Consider the following 12702-nt stretch of genomic DNA (forward strand, 5'->3'; position numbering starts at 1 on the left):
TAGGCTACGTAAATATTTACGTAGCCTATCACGGCAGGGGGAAAAACCCCAGTGTACGCAAATGGTGGTAGCCACCGCCATTTGCGTACGCTGGGGTTCCCCCCCACCACCATGATAGGCTACGTAAATACTTACGTAGCCTATCACGTCCTCCGCAGGGACGCAAATGGCGTCCCTGCAGTAGCCGTAATAGGCTACATAAGTATTTACGTAGCCTATCACGGCTAGGAAGAGGAGGAAGCGAATGGCGGCCAGGACGGCCGCCATTCGCAAAGCAGCGCAGACGGGAGCAGGTAAGTGCTCCGTTTCGTGCATCTTTCGTGGGGTGGGGCAGTGGGGACTTCGTTCTGTGTGCCTTTCGTGGGTCGGGGGGTGGGGGCTTCGTTCCACGATGGATTTCCGCGATGGATGGCCTCACCGAGATCCGTCGCAGAATTCTCTGACATCCCTAAATCAGACTATAAGCAGTCTCAGGAAATCCGGTTTTTCAATAAGCTCCAGCGTGGCTGCTGGATGGCCACAATGTCATGCATCCCTAGCCACCTCCACATGCAGCCAGTTCAGAGTAAATCGCTCGTGGAAACAGGCCCAGAGTCAAAAGCCCCTTTCGGCTCCATCAATGCTGTAAATAATTTTCTCCTGCTTGCTTTAATATATTTCTCTGCAAAATGAGCTAGCACAATACAATGATCCAATGTGGATGTATCCACAGTGTAACTATGTGTTGTGTGAGGATGGAAGTCCTTCCTCTTCTGGCCATTTGTGGTCCCTCTTTGTCAGCTCACTTCTACTTCACTACAGAATAGCTGCAGCTCAAACACATTCAGCAACACCGACCATCTCACCTGGCAGCTATCTGGGGGATGAGGAGGAGCGGCATCTGCTTACAGGGCTGACGAGAAAAGTGGGTCTTTGTTCTGCATATCGAAGCTATGGCAGAAAGACTCGACTGTCCTCTAACAGGTCACTACGATTTCCAAAAGAACTTGGCCAGCTGCAGCACATGACAGGGCAGGCTGGGCACCGGATGGGGCTTTACTTTTGATGCACCTGCAAAGTCTTCCCCCCAAAGCAACAAAGCTTTTTGCCTAAGGAAGGCAGCAGATGATGGGGAAAATCCCTGGTAAATAAAACATAACTGGAACTACTGCAGTCACAAGAGAGGGAAGGAGCAGAAAGTCACTCCACCGCCATCACTGCGTGATGACTCACCCGGAAAGATGGCTGCTAGAAGGCGGCTCCTCGAAATTGCTTGCAAATGAAAAAGTCTGCATTTCTGCGGAGATGACCCCGCCAATGGAGAGTTCTCCTGGCCTGTAATAACTCTTTGGGTTCCTTCTGCCCCTTTCCAAAGTGTCCCACAGGCCGCCTGGGGCAGCAGCAGCAGCAGCAGCAAGAGCGGAGTCATCCGGGGACGCCCAGCACAGACTCCATCCTTGCATCTGCTCCTGCAACTAATTAGAAGAACAACGAGAAGAAGCCCAAGCCCCCTTGCAGGACCGAGGCTTCCGTGGCTTTCCTAACTGAGGCGGAGCCTAATGGAGGAAGTGGCCCTCACACCTCACCTGCCCTGAGCTCCCCCCAAGCTCTCGGTGGTGCAGGAGGCACTTATGCACCAGCCCTTTGCGCCTGGATGCCTGACGTCACCTCACGCTGCTCTTGGATCTGGGGTTTATGCCAAAAGCAAACGTGGAGGGGGGTGGAGGTGAAGAGCCCGGGGCTTTCATGACAATTATCGTTATTATAAATAATTATAAGGAGAAAGAGAATCACCTCTGCAACATCCTGAAGTCTCTGCGCAGCTTCATGCACAGCTGGAGAAAAGATATTTGCGAAAATTCCCCTCTGGGGCTCCGTCTTCTGGCGTGGAGTACCGAGGGGGCAGACGAGCTTGACGAAGCGCTCAAGAAAAGGCATGTTGACAGGAGCCAGGATCAAGACATCCCTTTGGGATACATAACGCTGTACGTTGGAGGGCTCTGGTCAGGAGAGGGCGACTGGGGCTGACAGGTCCCCGCCTGGCCCTCTCCAGCTGTGCTGGACTTCAGGCCCTATACTCCCCAGTGGCTTGGCCATGGCCACGGAGTGAAACATATCCGCCAGTCAAGCAGGTGAAGGGCCGCACCTGAGGAGATGCAGGCCGTGTTTACAGGTCTTCCTGTGCAAATGCTGGCAGCCTCCAGGGCAGGATGAGCGAGCTGGACGGCCCGGTTTTACAGGAGAACCACATGCTGGTGGCATGGGGAGAACCACTGGGGTGCAGCCATCTCTGACACATCCCAGCAGAAGTCCATGACAATTCCAGGAACACTACAAACGTGCAGCGCAAGGACAGAGTTCAGCCGTCAACCAGCTCAGACATCGGGTCTTCGGGGGGTTCTCCTGTCCCGTTGAGTCCTCCTAACGCATCCTGCGGTTGCACCACCCCTGCTTCCAGCAGCCCTCGTTGTGGAGTCACACGGCTTGGGCAAAGTGAGTGCCTCCGTTCCTGGGCTGCCAGACTCAGGCCCGGGCCTGGCCCCATTGCACCAGAAGTGGCATAGACAGCTTCTTCCTCGCTGGCAGCTTCGACTGCTTCCTGCCACTCCATGACATTCATGACATTCATGCGCAAATCCACATCATTCTGCCCATCAAGAAACTGGTCCTTTGCCAGCATCTCCTGCAGTCCTTCGCTGGCATCCTGGCATGCTATTCCCACGAGACCTCTCAGATCCTTGGGGACCTCTGGGAGGGCCCCCTCTTTCTTCCTCCCACGACAGCAGAACTGCGTCCTGGCTAGCTCGGGTTGGTGCACCGCTCCAAAGCGCAGAGCTGAGGCTTTTCCTAGGCCTGGATGGCTCTGCCTTTCATCTGGAGGCAAGTTCTGCAAGATATATCGAGTTGATCCACTCAGGGGGCTGCCAGGAATGCCCCTCTCTGCCAGACCCTAGCCTTTTATCTGGGAAATCCTCTTGAACTGGGAAAGATGGGCTTCCCAGGGCATCTGGCCATGATAGAAAGGGGCTTCTGGGCTACCCCTGCTCCCTTCGCTCCAGGCCTTTGCGGGGAGCCTGCGGGGCACGAGGTCCCAGGGCGGGAGCTTCTGCCTCACGGTGGCTCATTCCTGGCCTGCCCAGCCACTCGCTCCCATGGCAGCTGCCCCTCTTGCTTCCCCTCCTGCAGGCTTCGTTCCCATCCTTGTAACTCTGTGCAACTTTCATTTTCCTCCCGGTTGCCCAGTTCCAAGGCGAGAAAAGCCTCTTGGTTCCCAGCAACTGATTCAAATGTCTTGGACTCAACTTTAGTCAGCCCCAAATCCACCTCCTCAACTGTCTTTGCCAGCCCACAGTGGGAACCCTGTAACTGGGCTTCTCGCTCCATCTGAACTCCTGCTCGGTGATGGTCTGTCAGGGTTCCCCTTATGACCTGGACCCCCTGAGCAACTCCTGAAGCATCTCTTGCCTCTTGAAGAGTCCCGCCTTCCTTCATTTAACTACCCCTTTCCAATGATGTGAGATTTAGGCTGTAGGCGTGTGGTGATAGATACTCTACACAGAGGGTTGAACCACAACACTGTCTATTGCCTCTCTTTGACAGTCTCCAGTCGGTGGATTGCCTGCTATGGCATTTTTGACTGGCTATCTTGTGTTATTGTCGCACGTGGCCTATTTCCGCCTCATCCACATCTTCCCCTTCACCCCTAGGGATGATTCAGCCTGCACCGGATGCTTCCCAGCTCTTGTCAGCTTTCCCCAGAGGTCGGTTTAAAAGCTGCTCTGCCTCCTTCGGGTGTTAAGCACCACCAGCCGGCTCCGTTCTGCCTCGAGGGGAGCTGTCCCTCGTGAGCAGGCCTGGTTCATCCTGATGGGTCCCCCAGCACCTAAGAGGCCTTAAGGCCTCCAGTGCAGAGCGGGAGGAGCGCCTCAGTCGATCCTGGCCTCTCTGCTCCTCCTGCTCTCTATTTCAGCTAGATGGGCTTTTCCACCCTTCTATTTTATTTTTTTATTTATTCATTCATTCATTCATTTCATTTCTATACCGCCCAATAGCTGAAGTTCTCTGGGCGGTTCACAAAAATGAAAACCCAACAGTACTCAATAAACAATTTAAAACATATTGAACATTAAAACCACAATATAACAATACAACCACAATAAAACCTAGCAGCAGTGCAGGAGTTTAAAATACAGATTTAAAACAACAAAGCTAAAGGTTTAGAAAGCTAAAATGCTGAAATGCCTGGGAAAATAAAAAGGTCTTCACCTGGCGCCAAAAGGAATACAATGTAGGTGCCAGGTGAACCTCACTAGGGAGCTCATTCCACAGCCGGGGTGCCACAGCAGAAAAGGTCCTCCTCCTAGTATCCACGTGCCTCACTTCCTTTGGCAGGGGCTCACGGAGGAGGGCCGCTGGGGATGATCTTAAGGTCCGGGCAGGCACATATGGGAGGAGGCGATCCTTCAGGTAACCTGGCCCCAAGCCGTTAAGGGCTTTAAATGTTAATACCAGCACTTTGAATCGGGCCCGGGAATGGACTGGCAGCCAGTGCAGCTGGAAAAGTACTGGCGTAATATGAGCTCACTGGCCAGTCCCTGTCAACAATCTTGCTGCCCTATTTTGGACCGGCTGAAGTTTCCGGACCGTTTTCAAAGGCAGCCCCACGTATAACACATTGCAGTAATCCAGACGAGAAGTTATCAGAGCATGGAGAACTGTCGCTAGGCTCTCTCTGTCCAGCTAAGGGCGTAGTTGGTATACCAGCCTAAGCTGATAAAAAGTGCTCCGTGCCACTGAGTTCACCTGTGCCTCAAGTGACAGTTCTGAATCCAAGAGCACCCCAAAACTATGAACCTGATCCTTTAGGGGGAGTGCAACCCCCTCCAGAACAGCTTGAATATCACCTAGCCAGGCAGACGAACCACCCACTAACAGCACCTCCGTCTTGTCTGGATTGAGTTTCAGTTTATTGGCCCTCATCCAGTCCATTACCGTCCATTACTGATTCAGAACAGCCACTGCCTCACCTGGGTTTGATGAAAAAGAGAGGTAGAGCTGGGTGTCATCCGCATATTGATGGCACCTCAGCCCACACCTCCGGATAACCTCCCCCAGCGGTTTCATGTAGATGTTAAACAGCATGGGGGATAAAATAGAGCCCTGTGGAACCCCGTGGCACAATTGCCATGGCACAGAGCAATAATCCCCCAGCACCACCTTCTGGAATCGGTCCTCCAAATAGGAATGGAACCACTGCAGTGCAGTGCTTCCAACTCCCAACCCAAACAACCGATCCAGAAGGATACCATGGTCGATGGTAGCGAAAGCCACTGAGAGGTCCAGGAGAATCAACAGGGTCGCACTCCCCCTGTCCCTCTCCCGGCAGAGGTCATCCCACAGGGCGACCAAGGCAGTTTCCGTTCCAAAACCAGGCCTGAAGCCCGAATGAAATGGATCTAGATAATCCGTTTCATTCAAGAGTGCCTGGAGCTGTCCCGCAACCACCCGCTCAAGCACCTTGCCCAGGAAGGAGATGTTGGCCACTGGCCTATAATTGTTAACATCCTCCGGGTCCAGGTCAGGCTTTTTCAGGAGTGGTCTAATTACCGCCTCTTTTAAAGCGGCAGGCACCACTCCCTCTCTCAAGGAGGAATTTACAGCCTCCTGGACCCATCTAGCTGGGGCTCTGCAGAGTGGGAGGGAAGGAGACTTGGGAGGCCTGGGGATATGGCATAAGCCAGCCTCCCCAGTCCTCTCCCTGCCTGCCGGCACACCCCTTTCCCTCCTCCCAGGTCTTCGTTGCTACTCCCAGTGCCCAAGATTCCTGTGCCCAAGCCTGCAGCGCTGATCCTAACTCAGATCCAGGAATCCAAACTGCAGAAAAAAAACCAGGCGCTGCCTGGGGGCCATCGGTTGCTCCCTACACCTCTCCTCCCTCCATCACTGCCTCATCCACACTGTGAGCTGCCTCAGCCTCGCCCGTCCAGCTGGCCCTGGGCATGGAACAGGTCATCAGTTCCCTACAAGGACTCCTAGAATAGGAGAATAGGAGGAACACTGGGATACGCTGAAGGAACTCGTAATACTTCTCCATCCACATCATTCCCTCTCCGTCCTAAGTTCACTTTCACCACTGTTCCACATCTGAAGCCTCAGCAGTGAGGCGATGCCCAGAGGATGGTGCTGTGAAACCCACTTGGTGTGCTGGGGGTAAGTCACTCTCTCACGTCCTAAGACAAAGGGGACTTCCATTCCCACGCAGCCCAGTTTCGTCCTTGGCTGGCTCCTTCGCGGCCCTTCATCCAGGCAACATGGTGCCAACTGTCTGCAGGAAGGAGGGCTGCTCTTTGCTCTTCCTTTACTTCACAGGGCTGTTCGCAGTGGACAGCAAAGATCAAGAAGCCAAGGGACTTTTTTTACTCTGAAAAGAGCAATCCCAATTACTCTAAGTAATTAGAGGATATGTATTTTTCACATACAGTCCAACCCCACCTCCCTTTCTGTTCCTCCTGTTCTTTTTGAACAGGTTACATCCTTCAATTGCTGTATTCCAGTCATGAGAGTCATCCCACCAAGTCTCAGTTATACCTATCAGGTCATAATTTCCCTCTTGTATTAAGAGTTCAAGTTCGTTCTGTTTGTTTCCCATACTCTGGTCATTAGTACATAGACATCGAAGACCATGTGCTTCATAGTCTGATTTTCTTCCTACATGTGTCTGAAGACTATTACTGGGTGCTATCAGAGCTGTTCTCTCCGTTGCAGTGCACGCGCCTATGTCCACTGTTACCCCCAACATTACATCTCGCTTCCCCGTAGGATTCAGTTTAAAGCCCTCCTGATGAAGTTAGTGCTGTGGCCAAACAAATTCTTCCCATCCTTTGTGAGGTGCAACCCGTCCCTTGCCAACAGCCCATCTTCCAGGAAGTATAGCCCGTGGTCCCAGAATCCAAATCTCTCTCATCAGCACCACCTTCATAGCCAGTCATTCACCCGGAGTACTTTTCGTTCCCTTTCTATCCCTCTTCTAACTACTGGAAGATGGATGAGAAAACTATCTGGGCCCCAAAGTTCTTGAGTTTCCTTCCCAGAGCTTCAAAGTCTGGCATGATCTCTTCGTAGCTCCGCTTGGCGGTATCATTTGTTCCCACATGGATGAGAAGAAAGGGATACCTGTCAGTGGGCTTTATGAGTGCAGGCAACCTTTCAGTTACGTCTCTAATCTGTCCTCCTGGGAGACAACATACCTGGCGAGTCCACGGGTCTTCGCGCCATACTTGGGTCTCGATCCCACGCAGCAAGGAGTCTCCCACTACTACCACTCTTCTTCTTCTTGTAGGCCTGGGTTTCATCGCCTCAGTTTGACTCACCTTCAGCCTCTTGTTCACTCTCCTGCGGGATCCCCTGTATTTCTTCCTCTGCAGGCTGTCCCCCAGTCTTATCCGCAAGTACCTGGAATTGGTTCCACAGCTCCATTGCTTCCACTGGTGCAGAGTGGTGTCTAGTTCTTCTTCTCCTAACTGTCATCCTTTTCCAAGGAGTATCCTCTACTCCATTTTTCTTCACCTCAGCATTTCCCACCTCTGCCTCATCTTGCTGTTGCTCTTCAAGCTTCTGGTCTGCCCTTTGCTGCTGTAGTTCCCCCATTCTGTCCAAGAACTCTTCGTGTTCTCTTATTCCCCGGAGGGTCGACAGTCGCCGCTCCAGTCCGCTTACTTTTTCTTCCAGCAGCGTGATCGACTTGCATTTGTTGCAGGTGTAGGCCATGTTGTTCTCAGGCAAGAAAGCGAACATGGCACACACTTTGCAAGTCACCACCACTGGAGAGTCTTGTCCTTCCATAGCCTCTTTTCCCTTTTTGTGTCTGGCTTTGTGATTGTTCTAGACTAGCCTGTGCCTGCTCCTCTACTCACTAGAGGTTAAAAGCAGAGTCCCACAGGTGTGGAAGTGTGTGTTACAAGACAAATAAATGAAAAAAAGTTAGTAAAAAAAAATAAAAAAAAATGAAAAATGAAAAAAAAATGTTAGGGGCCTCCCCCTTGCCCTCCCCTGCCGAACTCCCCTGGCCAACTCCTGTTTGCTCCCCCTGTGCGCTCGCTCTGTTCGCTCGCTCTCTGGGAGCTCCCTTGCTTCTGTAGTCCCTGGACCAGCTGGAGCAGCTTGCTCTGCTCTGCTCTGCTCTGCTCAGCTGGGAGGCGGGAAACAGACATGGACAGACTGCTTGGAGGACTGAGGCCTACTACTTGCCCTCTCGATCCTGGCCCATCCTGGCTTGTGAAATCTGCCAGAGTTGGGCTGGATATCTGGACCTCAGTGGTGGTAAATGCCTCCTTGAGGGACGGCAAGGTCCCTGAAGCTTTGAAAGAAGCTGTGGTGAGGCCCTTGCTGAAGAAACCAAATTTAGACCCCATGGTTCTACATAATTATCGCCCTGTGTCAAACTTGCCATTCTTGGGCAAGGTGCTGGAGCGTGTGGGGGCCTCACAACTCTAAGCCATTTTGGATGAAACTGATTATTTAGATCCATTCCAATCAGGTTTCAGGCCTGGTTATGGGACAGAATCAGCCTCGGTCACCCTGGTTGATGACTTACGCCGGGGAATGGATGGGGGAAGTCCTACCCTGTTGGTTCTTCTGGACCTCTCAGTGTCTTTCAATACCATCAGCCATGGTACCAGTCTGGATCGTTTATCTGGACTGGGCTTGGGAGGCACAGTGTTAAAGTGGTTCTGGTCCTTTCTGGAGGAGCAGTCTCAGAAGGTGGAGCTGGGGAACTTCAGTTCCACCCCATGGCCATTAGCCCCTGTGGTGCTGCAAGGTTCTATCTTGTCCCCCATGCTTTTTAACATCTACATGAAACCACCGGGGGAAGTCATCAGGAGGTTTGGGCTGAAATGTCATCAATGTGTGGATGATAGTCAGCTCTACCTCTGGTTTCCATCTGCACATCCCAGGGGGGCTGTGGTCATGTGGAACTCTTGAACCAGTGTCTGGAGGCTGTTTTGGAATGGATGCGGGTGAAAAAGCTCAAACTTCATCCAGACAAGATGGAGGTACTGTGGGTTGGGAAACCAACTACTTTGGATGGAGGTTTACAACTGGTCTTAGATGGGGTTGCCCTCCCCCTCAAAGACCAAATGTGCAGTCTGGGAGCCCTCCTGGACTCTGAGCCAATTGGAGAAGCCCAGGTGGCTGCGTTGTCCAGGAGAGCTAGCTGCAGCCCGATCTGGGGAGGATGGACCTTGCCGCAGTTATCCATGCACTAGTCACAGCCAGATTGGACCGCTGTAATGCGCTATACATGGGGCTGCCTTTGAAGACAGTGCAGAAACTCCAGCTTGTGCAGAATGTGGCCGCCCAAGCCTTGGTGGGGGTGAGGCAATTCGATCATATGATGCCTATACTGCACCAGCTGCACTGGTTACCAGCGCATTTCTGAGCCCAATTCAAAGTGCTGGATTTGACCTTTAAAGCCTTAAATGGTTTGGGACCAAGTTACTTGAAGGACCGCCTACACCCATATCAGGCTGCCCAGACTTCAAGATCAGAAAGAGAGGCCCTTCAAATTTCCCCACCCCTGAGAACAGACAGGTGGGTGACCACACGTGAAAGGGCCTTCTCTGCAGTGGCCCCACACCTTTGGAACAAGCTGTCATTGTAGGCCCATCATGCTCCATCATTGCAGACTTTCAAGAAGGCCTTGAAAATATCTTATTTTACCTTGGCCTTCTATTGATATGATTGCTATTGTTGCTGTTGCTGCTTTTAACATCATTGTTGGTTTTACTGCTGGCTTCAATCGCTTTATTGTTTTTATATTTTATCACTTTAATTATTTTAATTGCTTCTATATATTTTACTGTTGTAAGCCACCTTGAAGGGGTTCTGCCCTGAAAGGTGGCCAACAAATATTTTAGAAAATAAAGAAAGAAATAAAGAAATTTTTAAAAATGGATTTGTGGGGAAATTGTACTTTACTGTTGTATGCCACCTTGAGAGGACTTCTGCCCTGAAAGGCAGACAAGAAATATTTTAAATATAAATAAATAAATAAATAAATAAAATTAAACAATGGATTTGTGGGGAAATTTCAGCAATGGATTCCACTTTCATGATCTTGTTGTTCAGTCGTTCAGTCGTGTCCGACTGATCTTGGAAAGTTAAAATTGTGTACTCTCCTAGAAGAGAGAACACCGTCTCAGTTGCAGCACCCACCCTCTGGAAAACCCTCCGCCATGCTGTTCAGGAGGCAGAAAATGTGGCATCTTTCGAATGCCTCCTGAAAAACTCTTGTTCAGCCAGACTTTCTCTGGCTTGGGAGCAATTGCAATTGATCATGAACTGCTCCATCTCAGTGCTTTTAGAATTGTTCTCTACTGTTACTGTTTTTAACAGTGTTTTAAATAAGTGTTTAAATGGCATGTGAATCACATGGAGATTTTTCATATTGTTGTTGTTCAGTTGTTAAGTCGTTAAGTCGTGTCCGACTCTTGGTGACCCCATGGACCACAGCACGCCAGGCCTTCCTGTCCTCCGCTCACTCCCGGAGCGTGCTCAAGTTCATATTCATTGCATCGGTGATGCTATCCAGCCATCTCATCCTCTGCCGTCCCCTTCTCCTTTGGCCTTCAGTCTTTCCCAGCATCAGGGTCTTTTCCAGGGAGTTTTCTCTTCGCATTAGGTGGCCAAAATATTGGAGCTTCAGCTTCAGTCTCTGTCCTTCCAATGAGCACTCAGGGTTGATTTCCTTTAGGATGGACTGATTTGACCTCCTTGCAGTCCAGGGGACTCGTAAGAGTCTTCTCCAGCACCACAATACGAAGGCATCAATTCTTTGGCGCTCAGCCTTCCATACAGTCCAGCTCTCACAGCCATACATTACTATTGGGAAAACCATAGCTTTGATTAGACGGACCTTTGTCGGCAAGGTGATGTCTCTGCTTCTTACTATGCTGTCTAGGTTTGCCATAGCTTTCCTCCCAAGGAGCAAGCGTCTTTTAATTTCGTGGCTACAGTCACCATCTGCGGTGATCTTGGAGCCCAAGAAAATAACATCTGTCACTGCTTCCATTTCTTCCCCTTCTATATGCCAGGAAGTGATCGGGCCAGATGACATGATCTTAGTTTTTTTAATGTTGAGTTTCAAACCAGCTTTTGCACTCTCCACTTTCACCCTCAGCAAGAGGCTCTTTAGATCCTCTTCGCTTTCTGCCATTAGGGTGGTATCATCTGCATATCGGAGGTTGTTGATAATTCTCCTGGCAACCTTAATTCCGACCTGTGATTCATCCAACCCAGCGTTTCTCATGATGTACTCTGCAAATAAGTTAAATAAGCAGGGCGACAATATACAGCCTTGTTGTACTCCTTTCCCAATTTTGAACCAATCGGTTGTTCCATGTCTGGTTCTTACTGTTGCTTCTTGACCCTTGTACAGGTTTCTCAGGAGACAGGTAAGGTGGTCTGGTACTCCCATCTCCTTAAGAATTTGCCACAGTTTGTTGTGATCCACACAATCAAAGGCTTTAGCGTAGTCAGAAATAGACATTTTTCTGGAATTCTTTTGCTTTCTCCATGATCCAGCGAATGTTGGCGATTTGATCTCTAGTTCCTCTGCCTCTTCGAAACCCAGCTTGCACTTCCGGTAGTTCTCGGTTCACATACTGCTGAAGCCTAGCTTGTAGGATTTTGAGCATCACCTTGCTGGCATGTGAAATGAGCGCAATTGTGCAGTAGTTTGAACACTCTTTGGCGTTGCCCTTCTTTGGGATTGGAATGTAAACTGACCTTTTCCAGTCTTGTGGCCACTGCTGAGTGTTCCAAATTTATTGGCATATTGAGTGCAGCACTTTAACAGCATCATCTTTTAGGATCTTAAAAAGCTGAGCTGGAATACTGTCATCTTCACTAGCTTTGTTGTTAGTAATGCTTCCTAAGGCCCACTTGACTTCACTCTCGAGGATGTCCGGCTCAAGTCCAGTGACCGCACTATCATGGCTATCAGGGACATTCAGATCTTTCCTGTATAGTTCTTCTGTGTATTCTTGCCACCTCTTCTGAATCTCATCTGCTTCTGTTAGGTCCCTGCCTTCGTTGTCCTTTATCATGCCCGTCTTTGCACAAAAATTTCCCTCAAGATCTCCGATTTTCTTGAAGAGATCTCTAGTCTTTCCAATTCTGTTGTTTTCCTCGATTTCTTTGCATTGTTCATTTAAGAAGGCCTTCTTGTCTCTCCTTGCTATTCTCTGGAACTCCGCATTCAGTTGGATAGATCTTCCGCTTTCTCCCTTCCTTTTCACTTCCCTTCTTTCCTCAGCTACTTGTAAAGCCTCCTCAGACAGCCACTTTGCTTTCTTGCATTTCTTTTTCTTTGGGATAGATTGAGTTGCTGCCTCCTGAACAATGTTACGGACCTCTGCCCATAGTTCCTCAGGCACTCTGTCTATCAGGTCTAATCCCTTAAATCTATTCCTCACCTCCACTGTGTATTCATAAGGGATATGATTTAGGTCATACCTGAATGGTTTAGTGGTTTTCCCTACGTTCTTCAATTTCAGCCGAAATTTTGCAACAAGAAGCTCATGATCTAAGCCACAGTCAGCTCCAGGTCTTGTTTTTACTGACTGTATGGAGCTTCTCCATCTTTGGCTGCAAAGGACATAATCAATCTGAGTTCGATATTGACCATCTGGTGATGTCCATGTGTAGAGTCTTCTCTTGTGC

The sequence above is a fragment of the Heloderma suspectum genome, chromosome 2 (assembly GCF_057233095.1).
Source record: "Heloderma suspectum isolate Gila_16-S chromosome 2, 16-S_ref, whole genome shotgun sequence".
Classification (NCBI taxonomy): domain Eukaryota; kingdom Metazoa; phylum Chordata; class Lepidosauria; order Squamata; family Helodermatidae; genus Heloderma; species Heloderma suspectum.